Genomic DNA, 19455 nt, shown 5'->3' with positions numbered 1-19455 from the left:
CAGAAGCAAGAAGAACTACAATCCTACAGCCTGTGGAACAAAAACCACATTCACAGAAAGATAGACAAGATGAAAAGGCAGAGGGCTATGTACCAGATGAAGGAACAAGATAAAACCCCAGAAAAACAACTAAGTGAAATGGAGATAGGGAACCTTCCAGAAAAAGAATTCAGAATAATGATAGTGAAGATGATCCAGGACCTCAGAAAAACAATGGAGGCAAACATGGAGAAGATGCAAGAAATGTTAAACAAAGATCTACAAGAATTAAAGAACAAAGAGAGATGAACAATAAAATAACTGAATTGAAAAATACACTAGAAGGAATCAATAGCAGAATAACTGAGGCAGAAGAACGGATAAGTGATCTGGAAGACAGAATGGTGGAATTCACTGCTGCGGAACAGAATAAAGAAAAAATAATGAAAAGAAATGAAGACAGACTAAGAGACCTCTGGGACAACATTAAACACAACATTCGCATTATACGGGTCCCAAAAGGAGAAGAGACAGAGAAAGGACCCGAGAAAATATTTCAAGAAATTATAGTTGAAAACTTCCCTAACATGGGAAAGGAAATAGCCACCCAAGTCCAGGAAGCGCAGAGAGTCCCATACAGGATAAACCCAAGGAGAAACACGCCGAGACACACAGCAATCAAATTGGCAAAAAGTAAAGACAAAGAAACATTATTAAAAGCAGCAAGGGAAAAACAACAAATAACATACAAGGGAACTCCCATAAGGTTAACAGCTGATTTCTCAGCAGAAACTCTACAAGCCAGAAGGGAGTGGCATGATATACTTAAAGTGATGAAAGGAAAGAACCTACAACCAAGATGACTCTACCCAGCAAGGATCTCATTCAGATTCGATGGAGAAATCAAAAGCTTTACAGACAAGCAAAAGCTAAGAGAATTCAGCACCACCAAACCAGCTCTACAGCAAATGATAAAGGAACTTCTCTAAGTGGGAAACACAACAGAAGAAAAGGACCTACAAAATCAACCCAAAACTATTAACAAAATGGACATAGGAACATACATATCAATGATCACCTTAAGCATGAATGGATTAAATGCTCCAACCAAAAGATACAGGCTAACTGAATGTATACAAAAACTCGACCCATATATATGCTGTCTACAAGAGACCCACCTCAGACCTAGGGACACATACAGACTGAAAGTCAGGGGATGGAAAAAGATACTCCATGCAAATGGAAATCAAAAGAAAGCTGGAGTAGCAATACTCATATCAGAGAAAACAGACTTTAAAATAAAGAATGTTACAAGAGACAACGAAGGACACTACATAATGATCAAGGGGTCAATCCAAGAAGAAGATATGACAATTATAAATATATATGCACCCAACATAGGAGCACCTCAATACATAAGGCAACAGCTAACAGCTCTAAAAGAGGAAATCGACAGTAACACGATAATAGTAGGGGACTTTAACACCTCACTTACAACAATGGACAGATCATCCAAACAGAAAATTAATAAGGAAACACAAGCTTTAAATGACACAACACACCAGAGAGAGTTAAGTGATATTTATAGGACATTCCATCCAAAAACAGCAGATTACACTTTCTTCTCAAGTGCACATGGAACATTCTCCAGGATAGATCTCATCTTGGGTCACAAATCAAGCCTCAGTAAATTTAAAAAAACTGAAATCATATCAAGCATCTTTTCTGACCACAATGCTATGAGATTAGAAAACAATTACAGGGAAAAAAACGTAAAAAACACAAACACATGGAGGCTAAACAATACGTTAAATAACCAAGAGATCACTGAAGAAATCAAAGAGGAAATCAAACAATACCTAGAGACAAATGACAAGGAAAACACGATGATCCAAAACCTATGGGATGCGGCAAAAGTAGTTCTAAGAGGGAAGTTTATCGCTATACAAGCCTACCTGAAGAAACAAGAAAAATCTCAAATAAACAATCTAACCTTACACCTAAAGGAACTAGAGAAAGAAGAACAAACAAAACCCAAAGTTAGCAGAAGGAAAGAAATCATAAAGATCAGAGCAGAAATAAATGAAATAGAAAAAAAGAAAATGATAGCAAAGATCAATAAAACTAAAAGCTGGTTCTTTGAGTAGATAAACAAAATTGATAAACCATTAGCCAGACTCATCAAGAAAAAGAGGGAAAGGACTCAAATCAATAAAATTAGAAATGAAAAAGGAGAAGTTACAACAGACACCACAGAAATACAAAGCATCATAAGAGACTACTACAAACGACTCTATGCCAATAAAATGGACAACCTGGAAGAAACGGACAAATTCTTAGAAAGGTATTATCTTCCAAGACTGAACTAGGAAGAAATAGAAAGTATGAACAGACCAATCACAAGTAATGAAATTGAAACTGTGATTAAAAATCTTCCAACAAACAAAAGTCCAGGACCAGATGGCTTCACAGGTGAATTCTATCAAACATTTAGAGAAGAGCTAACACCCATCCTTCTCAAAATCTTTCAAAAAATTGCAGAGGAAGGAACACTCCAAAATTCATTCTAGGAGGCCACCATCACCCTGATACCAAAACCAGACAAAGATACTACAAAAAAAGAAAATTACAGACCAATATCACTGATGAATATAGATGCAAAAATCCTCAACAAAATACTAGCAAACAGAATCCAACAACATATTAAAAGGATCATACACCATGATCAAGTGGGATTTATCCCAGGGATGCAAGGATTCTTCAATATACGCAAATCAATCAATGTGATACACCATATTAACAAATTGAAGAATAAAAACCATATGATCATCTCAACAGATGCAGAAAAAGCTTTTCACAAAATTCAACACCCATTTATGACAAAAACTCTCCAGAAAGTGGGCATAGAGGGAACCTACCTCAACATAATAAAGGCCATATATGACAAACCCACAGCAAATATCATTCTCAATGGTGAAAAACTGAAAGCATTTCCTCTAAGATCAGGAACGAGACAAGGATGTCCACTTTCGCCACTATTATTCAATATAGTTTTGGAAGTCCTAGCCACGGCAATCAGAGAAGAAAAAGAAATAAAAGGAATACAAATTGGAAAAGAAGAAGTAAAACTGTCACTGTTTGCAGATGACATGATACTATACATAGAGAATCCTAAAAATGCCACCAGAAAACTACTAGAGCTAATCAATGAATTTGGTAAAGTTGCAGGATACAAAATTAATGCACAGAAATCTCTTGTATTCCTATACAGTAACAATGAAAAATCTGAAAGAGAAATTATGGAAACACTCCCATTTACCATTGCAACAAAAAGAATAAAATACCTAGGAATAAACCTACCTAGGGAGACAAAAGACCTGTATGCAGAAAACTATAAGACACTGATGAAAGAAATTAAAGATGATACCAACAGATGGAGAGATATACCATGTTCTTGAATTGGAAGAATCAACATTGTGAAAATGACTATACTACCCAAAGCAATCTACAGATTCAATGCAATCCCTATCAAATTACCAGTGGTATTTTTTACAGAACTAGAACAAAAAATCTTAAAATTTGTATGGAGACACAAAAGACCCCGAATAGCCAAAGCAGTCTGGAGAGAAAAAAACGGAGCTGGAGGAATCAGATTCCCTGTCTTCAGACTATACTACAAACCTACAGTAATCAAGACAATATGGTACTGGCACAAAAACAGAAATATAGATCAATGGAACAAGGTAGAAAGCCCAGAGATAAACCCACGCACCTATGGTCAACTAATCTATGACAAAGGAGGCAAGGATATACAATGGAGAAAAGACAGTCTCTTCAATAAGTGGTGCTGGGAAAACTAGACAGCTACATGTAAAAGAATGAAATTAGAACACTCCCGAACACCATACACAAAAATAAACTCAAAATGGATTTGAGACCTAAATGTAAGACTGGACACTATAAAACTCTTAGAGGAAAACATAGGAAGAACACTCTTTGACATAAATCACAGCAAGATCTTTTTTGATCCACCTCCTAGAGTAATGGAAATAAAAATAAACAAATGGGACCTAATGAAACTTAAAACCTTTTTCAAAGCAAAGGAAACTACAAATTAGATGAAAAGACAACCCTCAGAGTGGGAGAAAATATTTGCAAACAAATCAACGGACAAAGGATTAATCTCCAAAATATATAAACAGCTCATGCAGCTCAATATTAAAAAAAACAAACAACCCAGCCCAAAAATGGGCAGAAGTCCTAAATAGACATTTCTGCAAAGAAGACATACAGATGGCCAAGAAGCACATGAAAAGCTGCTCAACATCTCTAATGATTAGAGAAATGCAAATCAAAATTACAATGAGGTATCACCTCACACCAGTTAGAATGGGCATCATCAGAAAATCTACAAACAACAAATGCTGGAGAGGGTGTGGAGAAAAGGGAACCCTCTTGCTCTGTCGGTGGGAATGTAAATTGATACAGCCACTATGGAGAACAGTATGGAGGTTCCTTAAAATACTAAAAATAGAATTACCATAGGACCCAGCAATCCCACTACTGGGCATATACCCAGAGAAAACCATAATTCAGAAAGACACATGCACCCCAATGTTCATTGCAGCACTATTTACCAGAGCCAGGTCATGGAAGCAACCTAAATGCCCATCGACAGACGAATGGATAAAGAAGATGTGGTACATATATATAATGGAATATTACTCAGCCATAAAAAGGAACAAAATTGGGTCATTTGTAGAGACGTGGATGGATCTAGAGACTGTCATACAGAGTGAAGTAAGTTAGAAAGAGAAAAACAAGTATCATATATTAACACATATATGTGGAACCTAGAAAAATGGTACAGATGAACCGGTTTGCAGGGCAGAAATAGAGACACAGATGTAGAGAACAAACATAGGGACACCAACGGGGGAAAGCGGCGGGGGGTGGGAGTGGTGGTGGGATGAACTGGGGGATTGGGATTGACATGTATACACTAATATGTATAAAATAGATGACTAATAAGAACCTGCTGTATAAAAAAATAAAATAAAATAAAATTCAAAAATTTAAACCGTAACTTGGACTGAAGCTAGCAGTGACTCTGGAGAAGTTATTTAACCTGTCTGAGCCCATAAATTGAGGATCATAATGCCCCTTCCATAGGGTATTTAGGAGGAGTAAATAAAGTAATGTGATAATAACAGCTACCATTTTGGGGAACCTACCCTGTGCCAGGCATTGTGCTAAACACTTTACGTACTTTACTTCATTTAATTGTCTCAGTCTTATGTGATATGTTTAACATTACACTCCCATATGGACCAAGAGAATTGAGCAAATATGTGTAAACTGTATAGAACACTGGTAGCACACTGTGGGAAAGCAAAAAGACTGGCTGGTCTTATAAATCGAGATGCTGAGCGAGAAGCACTGCCCAGGAGGAGCAGGAGGAGGAAGACAAAGAGGCAGGGGGATGATATGATATGCTTTCCACACCGCTGCAGATGAAGCTGCCCTGCAGGAGTCAAATGCTTGACAGATTGTACCTTTAAGAAGTAACATTCTTGGTTTGTTTCTACTACTGCAATAAATCAGGCTGTGTAACAGTAAAATATTTATTTCCTGCAAGAAAAAAAAACTCTATTTACTTATAGGGCAACAGTAACATCACCGTGGTCTAAATATACATTTATAATAGCAAAGGCGGAAAATCAACGGGGAGTGGTAACGAGAGATGTCAGACCCCGTGCATTGGGCCATGCCAGTAAGCACCAGCACCGGACTTTTTCTGGCCCCTGAAATACATGGTTATTTGCCAGGGCTACACCTCAAAAATGAACTCCAATGGAAATGCAAGCAGAAATGGAAAAGCCATACTAGCTTCGTTCCTAGTCCTTGAACCTACAAAACACAATCTTGGCATTTGCTGTCCTTCCACCTGGAACAGTTTCCCCCCAGGGAAAGCTGACTACAGACTGGCCCGCTCCCTGACTACATTCATTTCTGTAATCAAATGTGGACCCTGAGGCCCTCTGTCACCTTATCTGAAATAGCACCCTCCCAACCAGCACTCACATTCTCCGCAGTCCTGCTGTATTTGTCCTTCATGGCATTTAGCACCACCTGACACTTCAAATGTCACTTCATTCCTTATTACTAATTTTATATTACTAATTTTATCTATCTATGCAGTAATTTATTTTTTATTTTATGCATGTGTTTATAATTTTATGTTTTTGTGCAGTGTCTCTCCACACTAGCATGTAAACTGCACAAGGATAGGAACTTTCATTGAAGCACTTCAAACATCTACAACAGAGCTGGGCATGTAGTAGGGATGAATAGATATTTTTCTGAACAAAAATTTGTCTTTATACTTGTTTGGAGGTTGGTTTTATTTGTTGATTTGTTTTTAAGCGCAAGTTATAAACGAGTTGCAAACTGACCAGGGTTGTACTGTCTGTCCATTCTGAAAAGAACCCAGAACACATATTAACAGTATTGATTTCTTATCAAGGCTTTATACACTAATTTTAAACTGATTGTCCTATCGTGGTCTCACGCTACATTAGGAGGACTGAGTTGGTATCGCTGTTTCCATTCGAAAGATAGAGAAGCTCTGGTTCGGGGAAGTTAAAGGGCTTGCCCAAGGTCACACAGCAATTTAGTTGGTGGTGGAACAGGTGGTTAAGGTTAGAACACAGAAGTCTGGATTCCAATCTAGTGAGTGTTTTCATTAGGCACAAAACAAGAAACTGATTATATGCACATAACCAACACCTGCCACAACACCTTCATGATCACAGAAGACATTAAACATCCACCAATGGCACACCTTCCCCTGGACCAGGGCATGGCATTCCAGCCAGCGTCCATCAAGCAATAGATGTTGAAAGAGATTAACCTGCCTACCTGCCTCCTATCCTATTGACTCTTTTGCCCTCTCCCAGTCACCTGTCCACAAGATGGAGACAACGCATGGCTTAAGTTCTAGAAAGGGTCTTTAGGGATTACTTACTGAAAAGCTTTACGAGTTGCTCAGCACTATTTCCCTATTGTATACTTATGTACAAGTATATTACTGTTATTTTGATATATTGCACTGGAATGAATTGTGTGTTTTATACCCACACACACATACACACACGGAGTCATAAAACAGTATTATAAATTATGTGTAAGAACAGGAGTAGATGCTTTAAAATATTTATTTCATTGCCATTACAGATACATCCCATATTTATACTGTATAGAAACTAGAAAGAATGAATCTAATCTTTGATACTAGATGATTACATGTTTCAGATGGTCCTAAATCTTACATGCCTGCAGTATCAGATTGAGGAAACTGGTCTTGATAAGGCATGTGTGTTTATTTATTTGTTTTGCACAGGCCAAGACCAAAGAATAGTCTTCCTTTTAAGAAGTATTCCCAGAGAATCTGGTTTATACCCAAGCAATAATTGTAATGCATAATTATTTTGCAAACAGGCAGTCATGGTAAAATTTCTTTATACCTGATTGCTCAGTAACCACCTGGGGTTCTAATTAAAATTCGCTCTTGGTATATGTAATAGCATCAGATAATGTTATTCTTACCTCATTATGTAATAATTACATCTGTGGCTTTTGGTTTTGTTTTTAATTAGCTTCCACAGTTCTCTACAAATGACATGGGGCAACCAACACAGTTCACTTTTTTATGATATAAAGAAGGATAAAGGACAAAAAAAGCATCCAAAGTTAATTAGGACATCATGAATAAAATGTCGATGATTTGAGGTAGATAGACTGGGTTGTATTTCGTCCATCCTTTTCTCTTACTCATCAGTTCCTATGACAAGCCTGTGCCCACAGTAGAGGGGACCTCGTGGATATATTTTCTAAAGGCAGACACCTGTTTTAAGTGGTGCAACTGCATGATACTGACTTCATGGCATTTTGTCCTGTTTCATTCATTCTACATCACAGCCTTGCACCATACTTGCTGTGGAACTCTGGAAAGCCTGGAGGGGTGGCATATGATGATAGATAGTATCAGAGAAAGAACCAGAGGAATCAAAAGTGGTGCTTAACCCAGGACCTGGCTGCCCATCTGAGGGCAGGAGGAGCAAGGAGGATGGAGGGTTGCCATGATATCTAACCTCATCTCACCCCTTGGACTGGGTTTGCGCAAGAGAAAGATTTAGTCACTTACTTCAGATTTAAAATGTCACATCATTTTATATGAAAAAGCTGGGGAGGCCAAATAACATCTGGGCTACAGTAATTTTATATTCAAAATAAAAATTCAGCACACATATGTTGAGAACACAAGGCTCTGTGCCAGGGGATTGTTCTTGAGTTGAACATAATAATGCTTTAGTTGTAGATAATAACTATCCTTTTTCCTAACTAATTTGCTAATTCAGTTTTACCTCCTATGCTTGAGACCTGTCTCATCCCTGTTTAAGAACCTTCAATGGCTCTTCTCCACTACCTAGGAGATCAATTCTAAATGCCTAGGCTAGCATCAAAGACTTCCAGTTAAGTCCCCAAACTATATGTCCTGCCATGCCCTCTAATGTTTCTCTTAAAGAACATTCCATTCCAATCTTTCTGGTCCCCAAGTCATGCCTTATACATTTCTACGTCTGTCTCTCTCTCTCTCTCTCTCTCTCTCTCTCTCTCTCTCTCTCTCCCCTTTGCTCTCCACATCCTACCCACACAAACATAAAGCCTTACCATACTTTTCCTACTCTTACTCCTCCTATATAAGCCTGACATACCCCTGTCTTCCCACTGCACGCTCCATGTGTTGTTCTAGAGTGTACAGAGACTCTGTGACTTAATACAAGAAAGACCTACTTAGGAGCAATCAGCCTATTCATGTTTTTGTCTATTCATGCTTCTTTTGGCCAAATGGTCTCTTACTGATTTGTAATAGCTCTTTATCTATTGAGGAAATCAGTTCTTCATGTGTCATTCTTTTTTTTTTTAATAAATTTATTTATTTTTGGCTGTGTTGGGTCTTTGTTGCTGCGCGCGGGCTTTCTCTAGTTGCAGCGAGCGGGGGCTACTCTTCATTGCGGTGCGTGGGCTCTAGGCACGCGGTCTCAGTAGTTGGGGCTCGTGGGCTCTAGAGCACAGGCTCAGTAGTTATGGTGCAGAGGCTCAGTTGCTCACAGCATGTGGGATCTTCCCGGACCAGGGTTCAAACCTGTGTCCCCTGCATTGGCAGGCGGATTCTTAACCACTGCGCCACCAGCGAAGCCCCCATGTGTCATTCTTTATGCTTTTTCTCCTGGGTAGAAATGTTATATTTTTATGTAGCTAAATCTGTCAGTCTTTTCTCTTAGACCTTTTAGGTTTTATGACTTGTTTAGGAGGACTTTCTCCATTCCAAGATTGCTTAAGGATATATTTTCTCTAATACAGCATTCTTAAGCGGATTTGCCTAATAAGATTTTCCTTTCTCTGGGCAACAGAATGTTGTCAACAATATTCAGGTAGGGTCCATCCAGGTTGAATTTAATACCTAAAGGGTTCTTTAATGTGAGACTCTACAAAGATGATCAAAAGAAATAACTGAACAAGACTAATGCCACTGTACAGTATGGCAAATAGACAGGGTTTACTGAACAACTGACTAAAATTTTATATTGTACAACATACTACAGATATTATTTGGTGGGTTTCTGCTACTCACCCACCATTCGTCATCATGAAGGAAATGAAAATAGCTAGCCAGACACAGTCTAAGCTCTCATCTAATTCCTCTTCTTTTTGCCTTTTCTAAGTTATTTTTTAAATTGATATATAATTGACATACATTGCATAAGTTTAAGATATACAACATGTTGATTTGATACATTTACATTTTGCAATACAATTATCACAGTAATCATATTAGCTAACACCTCTAACATGTCACATAATTATCAATTTTTTAATTCTTTTAATTTAACGTCACACCTCCCAGGTGATCCAGCCTGAAATATTTCTTCATGTGTCGAGATCGTTATTACTTGTCGGCGGGGGGGGGGGGGTAGAGTCTCAGTTTCTACTTGTGCAAAAGCATCAAAGTTCACTCAACATATAGAGGCTATACCTTAAGTATTCCAAGGAAGCTTGTTTCCTTCAACAGAGTCTGAAATATCTGTATTGCTAGTAATGGACTATCCCAAGATGTTTCCATTTGCTGTCACTCCTTTACCACCTTGCCCTCTGCTGTCTCTCGTTTGAGGAAGAGAAAGAACAGGCGGGACGTCCTTGGCAGTCCAGTGGTTAAGACTTTGCCTTCCAATGCCCACTGGGTGCCCAGGGGGTACCGGTTCGATCCCTGGTCAGGGAGCTAATATCCCACGTGCCTCGTGGCCAAAATACCGAAACATACAACAGAAGCAATATTGTAACAAACTCAATAAAGACTTCAAAAATGGTTCACATCAAAAGAATCTTAAAAAAAAAAGAGAGAGAGAGAGAGAGAGAGAGAACAGGCTCTAGCAGTCATAAGACCAGCCACTGTTGTTAGAGCCTGTAACACAAACTACCTCCTCACTATTACTTACATTACTTATAGAAGAGAAAACAGAGGCTCTCAGAGGTGGAGTAATTTGCCCACCATGGCAAGGCCAGAGAGAGATACAGGCAGGATCTAAATCGAGGTCAAACTGCCGACTGAGCTCTTAAGAATCAGACAATATATCCACGTGAGAAATTAAGAGGTACAACAGGACTTCAATGGAGGGGCAAAAAAAAAAAAAACTTTGCCTGAAGAGATCCACAAAAAAGGAGACCTTTGGGAAGGGTCTCAATAATAGCAGGTGCCCCCCAGGTTTAGCACAACAACAGTCCTTTACAGAAAATATCCTACACACCCACTAACTGGAATAAACAGGGCGCCTGCGGGCTCCCCCTTCCCTTGCTGGCTTGTTCTCTGACGGTTGCAGATGGCAGCGTGGCTAGCTGACTTTTTGTCTAGACAGAACCTACTCCCCACAGCTCACGTAATTTCTCAGATGCTGCCAGGCCACCTCCACCTCCTCCTTTCCCTCCTCCTCGTTATTCTGTATTCTCCGTGCTGCTCCCGTCCTGTGGAAAGGAACACATCAAAGCCATATGGAGTCATTCTTTCCGGGCACCCCATGTCCTTTCTCTCTTCTCCTCTTCCTGGAACATTAATATTAATAGCTTGTTTCTTCACAGTTGCTTTCTTCTCCAACCTCAAGGGACCGGAACCTTTTCTTGGTCTTTGTGACAGGCGGAGGAGGCCTCATCTGAAGGCGTGGGGAGGTGCGCCGGGAAGCACAGGCGTGGATGATGTCTCTGATGTGACCCCAGGCCACGCAGGGCGAGCATGTGATGTCGCTCCACTGCCCGTCCAGTCCACCCGAATATTCTTTGTAAAATGTGTCCTTTTGGAACAGGAGGAGAAAGAGATATGCAAACAATCTAGCCAAAGGCCAGTGAAATCATCCCTAATCAACAATCACTGGTTTTGCAGCCAGGCTCTGCACTCATTTTGCATATCTCATCTCACATAATTATCACAATTCTACCAGCTTAATACTGATATCCCCATTTTATAGACAGGGAAACTCAGGCTCAGAGAGAGTCAGTCACTTGCCTAAGCTTGTGAGCTTGAAAGCGAAAATTCAAATCTCCTTCTAACTAATTTCAAACCCCGTATTTTAAACCTTCACCATCAACTATTTCCTATCCTGGAGCCTCTATTCAGGCTGAATTCCCAGAAAATGGAGACAAGAAGAAAGGCTTCTTTTGTGCTTAGTGGACCCCACAGCATCAGCACAAGAGAGCTGGCGCAGCAGGACCCAGCCTTTGTGGGTCTGCCTTCTCCTCTCTCACGCCCACTCCAGTCCAGTTTGGTACCATCTCTGAGGTTCATGGAAGCTCTGGCATGGAGAGCTGTGAAGCCAGAAGCCACTGGCCAGATCTGTGCTCACCCGCCCTCAGAGAATGCCTGATTCCCCCACTGTGCTTTCCCACCATGGGCTGGAGGGTGGCTGCACATCAGGAATAACAAGAGGAGATGTACCAGATGTACTAGGCTGACTGGGGTGAATCCCAAAAGGTCAGCAGCCACCTTGCCATGGGGAAAGGTGACAGTGCTTCAAGTTCAAGTTCATGGACATAACAAGATATGGAAGTGACAAAGACACCACACCTCTGTAGTTTTGTTTTGTTTTAACTTTTAATGCATTCCCTGGACTCTGAAAGTCTAAAATGGTCAAAATATCTAGAAATTTCATCATGGTTTACTAGGCTTTGTGTGATATGGCTTTGGCGGGCTTTTTCAGCCTTACCGTGAACAACTCTTTCTCCCTCCTAGCTCTGATCAAGGCAGCCTCCTTTTGTTTCCTCAAACACATCAGATTCCTCCCCGACTGAGGGCTTCCCAGCCTCAGGGCTGCTCCCTCTGCCATTTACCCAGCTCATCTCCACTTAATCTTTTGAGCTTCTTTGTTCCTGCCCTGTCAGATTAGGTGAGTTCATCAGACTGGGCAGCCACCAGGCACTAATTTATATAGGGCACTGGAATAGCGGGTGGCACATTTGCCTGTGAAGGACCAGATAGCAAATATTTTCAGCTCTGTGGGCCATAAAGTTTCTGTCACATCTACTCAACCCTGCTTTTGTAGTGTGAAAGCCAGCACAGATAATACATAAGTGAATAGGTTTAGCTGTGGGTTCCAGAACAACCTTATTTACAAAAACAGGTGGCCAGCTGGATTTGACCTGTGGGTCACAGTTTGCTGACCTTTGCTCTAGGACATCACTGAAATACAGAACTTCGGAAGCAGTTAATTCAAGTTTCCACAGTAAACTAACGAACCATGTACACCAGTCTTGATTCCAGAAAAGTGAATCATACCTTGACTATAAATTGAAGCAAATATTTCTTGCTGGGCTGAGCCCACCTGTGATGTGTATTTTTTTAAGAGATGCATGTTATTGGCAGTCAGTTGAGATCTGGAATCCCAATAATCCAAGGGGTGAAATGGGACCAAATTATTTATTTTAATATCTATATGTTGGATCCTTTAACATGTTTCGCAAGATGCTTTCTGTCTTGAGAAATTACGAAAGAAAACTTAAGTAAGAATAAGAACTACGGAAACACAGAAAACATTTTTCCAGAAACATGCACAAATATCAATTCTGCTTCAGTCAGTGGAAGTGAATTAATGGGTGGAACTATTTTGGTATACAGTTTTAATTAATTTAAAATAAGTTTCTGGGCTTCCCTGGTGGCGCAGTGGTTGAGAATCTGCCTGCCAATGCAGGGGACACGGGTTCGAACCCTGGTCTGGGAAGATCCCACATGCCGCGGAGCAACTAGGCCCGTGAGCCACAACTACTGAGCCTGCGTGTCTGGAGCCTGTGCTCTGCAACAAGAGAGGCCGCGATAGTGAGAGGCCCGCGCACAGCGATGAAGAGTGGCCCCCGCTTGCCACAACTAGAGACAGCCCTCGCACAGAAACGAAGACCCAACACAGCCAAAAATAAATAAATAAATAAATTTTTAAAAATAAATAAGTAAATAAGTTTCTTGGAAGTCTGGCTACATTCAGGCCATGGGTTCCATGGCTGTGCCCTCTGTTTTTACCACCCACCTCTCCCAGGCAAGCCAAATTACAGGCTCTACTGCTATCAGTTTTATTTTTAGATACACAGACTTCCCACCAGCTTCCAGTGTCTGGTGGAGCCCAGCAAGAGCCAGCCAGAGGAAGTTCTCTTTATTTATTCTTCAACCGTTAATTGGACACTTACTATGGGTCACGGGACACATGAATGAAACACTGACTCTACCTATGAGGATCTCCCTGATCAGGTGAGTAAGTAGGTAATACGCATGAAATATGATTCAAAGGAATAAATATAACATGCAGCACTGAAGAATGCACCCACATATGAGTACCACAGCCACCTGTACCCTGTGGCCCTCAGCCATACGCATCCTTGTAGTCAGCTTGCTGCTGGAGCCTCGGGCTCTCTGGATAAAGGCTCAGGGTGCGTTGGGGCATTAGAAGACATAAAGGGCACAGAATGACAGTGTTGTTGGAGAACATGGGTGACCAGAGCAAAAGAAAGAAGTGTTTAGACCTTGCATAAGTTCAGGCTCCCCAAGATTCTTCCACAAATGCCCATTACATCAGCTGGTTAGTTGAGTTATAACTCTTCACTGGCCCATGAGTTCTGGATGGGCTGGCACTGCCAGTAACAGAATGCAGTTCTTTAATTCTTGCCTCTTTTCTCCTACCCCCACTAATTAGGATGATCTCCAGCCACCCCCCAAATATCTAACCCAGTTATAGTAAGAGAGTTGCTGGAAGTCCCTAGCAATGTCATACTGGGGCCCAATGGATGTAGCAAGAACTAAAGGGAAAAGCCATTAGGTTGTGCAAGATGCTTGGAAGCATTCTATAACCTTCCCAGCTACAGCACAGTAAGAACCCAGAACCCAGATGTTAGGACTGGGTCACCAGCCTCAACAAAGATGGGAGACAGGTAGCTAGAAGGCCTGTACTCCTCTGACCCAGTGAATTTGTCACTCTGCATAGGCTGCTAGTGACAGATCTGCGATCACCCCACAAAGCACATTCATAAATCCATGCCTGTCTGCCACATCAGTGTATATTCTCTCTCATACATATCCTGAAAAGATCTTGTTTGCTGTTTCTTTAGTAAAATGAAGTGATTGTTTTTCAAATCTGTTTCTTCCTGCCTCCAATAAATAAAAGGTGAACAAGTTTTTTTTTTTAAATCTGTTTGAAAGCATACCAAATTATTAGCCTGTGTGGGACAACTATATTTTTGAGTCCCTCTGATATGTTTTCTCATTGCTTCTTATACTTCTCTTTCAAAACACTTTTCAAAGTTTCAGTTAATTAATGTTTTGCTAATTCTTTCTCCAATGTCTCTCTCTTCTGATTGTGTACCACATGAGGACAGGGGCCATGTTGCTTGTACCATTTAGGTTCCTTCAATATTCATCTGCTGAATGAACAAAGGAATGCAACTGACTTTTTTTTTTTTTTTTTTTTAATGGCTGCATTGGGTCTTCGTTGCTGCATGCGGGCTTTCTCTACTTGCAGCGAGCAGGGGCCACTCTTTGTTGGCGGTGTGTGGGCTCCTCATTGTGGTGGCTTCTCCTGTTGCAGAGCACGGGCTCTAGGCGCACGGGCTTCAGGAGTTGTGGTGAGCAGGCTCAGTAGTTGTGGCTTGCGGTCTCTAGAGCGCAGGCTCAGTAGTTGTGGCACATGGGATTAGTTGCTCCGTGGCATGTGGGATCTTCCCAGACCAGGGATCGAACTCGTGTCTCTCCTGCATTGGCATTTATTCATCACACCTCTGCTGGGAATGCCTATATTTGGGCTGATTATCTCTGACTTTAACCGTGAGCCTGTCAGTATCAGATGCTCCATCTAGATAGCCCCCATCTTGATGAGGAATGGAAACATCCCCATTGATCCTTGTGGTGGGAAAACAGGATGAGAGGCAAAAAGAAAAGGCTGGTTGGCAGAGAAGGCATTTGCCCACTTTCAAGTCCAGTTATTAATATTCTGTGGAAAATAAGAAACCTATTTAATATTCTATGGCAAATAGGAAACCCAACACGATAACAAATAACTTCCTGCTGGACATTTCAAGTAATTCAGACTCTAATTCTGCTGTCTGAAAAACTCTAATTCTGCTGCTTGGCTCTCCTGGAGTAAGGGAGCCAAGGCTGAGTTACAGTTTGCAAGGCCAACATATTTCTGAGATCACTCCAGAAGACCTAATGGGAAAATTCAAATGAGGCCACCTGCTTTATTACATGTCGAAAGGAGCATCCCCCCTCCTCCCTGGGTGCAACTTATTCTCCTAACCCTACAGCATGGGAAATGTGATTTTTCAATGGATATTTTTCCTTCAAAAGTCATCGTCTTTACCAAGCCACCAAGCTTTTCATTGAAAATGGATTTAGATAATTTGGAGTTTGGTGTGCTGGGCTTTATTATTTTTTTCCCAATTTTCTTTTTCTGTTCAGGAAGAGACCCATTCTGGTGTAGTCATGCCCCATTGAACAGAGCCAAACCTGGATATGATTATTTCCTCTGAGATGAAAGCAGCCTAATATGGAAGAAGCTATTGAAATTGAAATCCCAGAAAACTACCAACCCAAGGCAGGGATATTTTTATCAATGATGCATTCTCCCAAGAGGAAGGTTATTAAAATTTCAATTTTATATGTGTGTGTATACATATATATTCACATACATATGTTCACACATACATGAATGTGTGCATATAGATACGTATATGGTTTTATATATACATATATATACACATATACATATATGTATATACATATAAATAGTATATACATATATACATATATATATATATATATATATATATATAGTCTTCAGAAGGAAGACATGCAGTAATTAGTGGAGAGAGCAGAATCACTAACATCTAATTAGAATGGAAAGAGAAGTCATTTTTTAAAACTGTCATATATTTAATTAAGAAAAATTAGCATTTGGATGCCTGGCTACCAGTTGGTAATGAGGTGAAGAAAAGCAGGTTTCAAGAAAACTGGGACGAGTTCTAAATGCACACTCTGCCCCACACTCAAATAACCACAAACAGACCCTCTAACTGGAGCAGCCATACTAAGTTAAAACTCTTGTTCTATCAGGTTTCTCTTCTTGTTAAAGAACCACTGGAAGCACATCCAGCCACACACCTTAGCTTTAAGAGGTTTCTGTTCTTTAGAAGTGAGCACGGTGATGTCATGTGGGTATGGCACTGTTCCCTGCTTCCTTTCCAGAGACTAAGAGAGACCTTTAGATGTTTAAGGTCTGAATGTGACGCTCATACAGAAGCTTGTAGCTCCACTTGGCCCTCACCAGGCAGGATTCCCAAGAAACAATAGATTGTTCCTTCTGCCAGCTATGCTTGGTCAGTCACTGGTTGTTTCTGTTGTATTTCTATCCTTTTTGGTTTGTTTGTTTGTTTGTTTGAGCCCTGATTTGGCTCTTACAGAAAATCCACCAGGACAGTTATCTTAGTCCATTCAGGCTGCTATAACAGAATTCCATGGACCGGGTGAGTTAGAAACAACAGAAATTTATTTCTCACAGTTCTAGAGGCTGGGAAGTCCAAGATCAAGGGGCCGGCAGATTTGGTGCCTGGTGAGCGCCTGCTTCCTGGTTCACAGTTAGACACCTTCTCACCATAACCTCACATGGTAGAAGGGGTGAGGGATCTCTCTGGGGTCCCTCTAACAAAGGCACTATCCCCACTCATGAGGGCTCTACCTCAAGCTCCAAAAACCATCATATTGTGGATTAGGTTTCAACATATGCATTTGGCAGGGACACAAACATGCCATCTATAGCTACAGGGGACTCTAAAATTTGTACTTTGTGCTCTGTGCTCTACAATTTCTTGGCTTAGAAAACACTAGACTTCCTGGTCCTCACAAGGAAAATGCCTGCTGCCTGATTAAGTCAGGGCTTAATCTCCCTATATTGTTCCTCCTGTTCTTTTCATTGCCTGGAATATCCTTTCCCATCTTTTCAACCTGGCTCTCTCCTAGGCATCTTTCCAGCATCAGTTTTGGCCTCTTTTACTTTCTATACCCCTCTGGGCTGAAGTCCATGTCCCTGTATGTGCTCCCAGAGACCTGTGTTTCTCCCTTTCACTGACCTCATAGCATCCAATTGATTGGATCATGAGTCTCTCTCCCCAGTGCCATACTTGGCAGGAAGAGCACCTGTCTTTATAGCCCTTATATCCATAACACTTAACACAGACTGGGGAAATTTTAAATGATTACTAATTCAATTTAATTGAAAATGCTGCTTCCTAGTTTGTAGATATCACAGTGGGCTAGGTTATGCTGCTATAACAAATACCCCGCATCTCTGTAAAGACCAAAAAATTACCTTAAAATGAAAAAGGTATCTCTCACTTGTACTAAATGTCATTAATATGCCCGTTGGGGGCTCTGTTCTCTACTGACCTCCCTCTGAGCCCCAGGATGATGGACAGGCACTACATGGAACACGGCTGAGTTGCCGTGGCGGAAGGAAAGAAGAGGCCCTGGCAAGTAAATACTTTGAACCAGAAAGGACGCACATCCCCTCCATTCACAACTCACTGGCAGGAAATAATCATATGGTCCTTTCCAAGCACAAGTGAACCAGGAATTTTACTCCTGATCCTAGAAAGCCGAGTGCCAAATATTTGAAAATTAACACTCATGATTTTAGAATACCTGCTGCTGTTTATATACATGTGTGCATATACATACAAATATAGTTTTACAAAGAAACAGGAGTCGTGTCTTACTTGTCTTAAGAACCTAAACCTAGCACTGTACCCAGAACTAAATGACTGTCTGTATGTTCTACTGGCCTCTAACTTATTATGCTTTGACTTCTGTGCTTTTATATAAGCTGTTCCTTGGACCTTGAGCTCTCATTATACTCTGCCTGCTTTCACCTGATTATGCCCGATTCACCTTTCAGACCTGTGATTATATGTGACCTCCTCCAGGAAGCCTTCACTGGAAATCCCTTATACACACACCACCATACTGTCCGTAGTACCTTGGTCTCTCCTTGTCACAGAGTCTTCCATCCTAGAATTTAACACTTTACTTCAGTCTCCTATCATCTCACACTAGACTGAATGTTCCATGAGAGTATGAATCCTGTCTTATCCAATAACAAATAACCACTGCATCCCCAATGCTATTAGCTGCTCAAAAAATATCTTTGAAGGAATGGATCAACTTATGTACAAATGAATAGATGAAATCTCAACTGCTTCTATATTGTTTCAAGATGGTTTACTCCAGTTCTTTGATTCCCTGGCTGCCTTACGAGAGAGAAAGGAATCTATTTCCTTTATTCATCCTCATGTTTAATCCAGAATCACCATTCAGTTCACCTTCAGATATACTTCTCTCTGGCCAAAATTTTAATTCATCATTTTTGCTTCATTTCTAAGTTGTTAAAGCCCCCTTTGGTTAATAGAAGACATTTTCAGAGCTCTCCACTCTAAAGTTTATAAACTCATTACACACACACACACACACACACACACACACACACACACACACACGTATTGCACTTAGGGACTTGATTTCCTACATTTAAAATGGAAGATATGGCCATGACTGCCTCTAGAGCTCCTACTGGTTCTGACCCTCTGATTTTATGACCATACGGTTGCTGCTTTCCTATTTCTTCGCCAGTGCTTTCTTTTTTAAACTTAAATTCCTGAAGCTCTGACCAGCTTAGCTGTTTCTAAGCAATCTTAAGAAGGATTAATCTTGTCTGGAAGAAGGTGATATATTAGGTCATTACTCCCTTGCGATGGGCAGAAAACTTTTTCTTGTCATCAGCAATACTGTCTGAAATTCCACCATTCATTGGTCCAGTTTTTCTGACATTTATGTGCCAAATT

The sequence above is a fragment of the Eschrichtius robustus genome, chromosome 17 (assembly GCF_028021215.1).
Source record: "Eschrichtius robustus isolate mEscRob2 chromosome 17, mEscRob2.pri, whole genome shotgun sequence".
NCBI lineage: Eukaryota > Metazoa > Chordata > Mammalia > Artiodactyla > Eschrichtiidae > Eschrichtius > Eschrichtius robustus.
The sequence above is the reverse complement of the archived record's forward strand: the minus strand, read 5'-3'. Positions refer to the sequence as shown.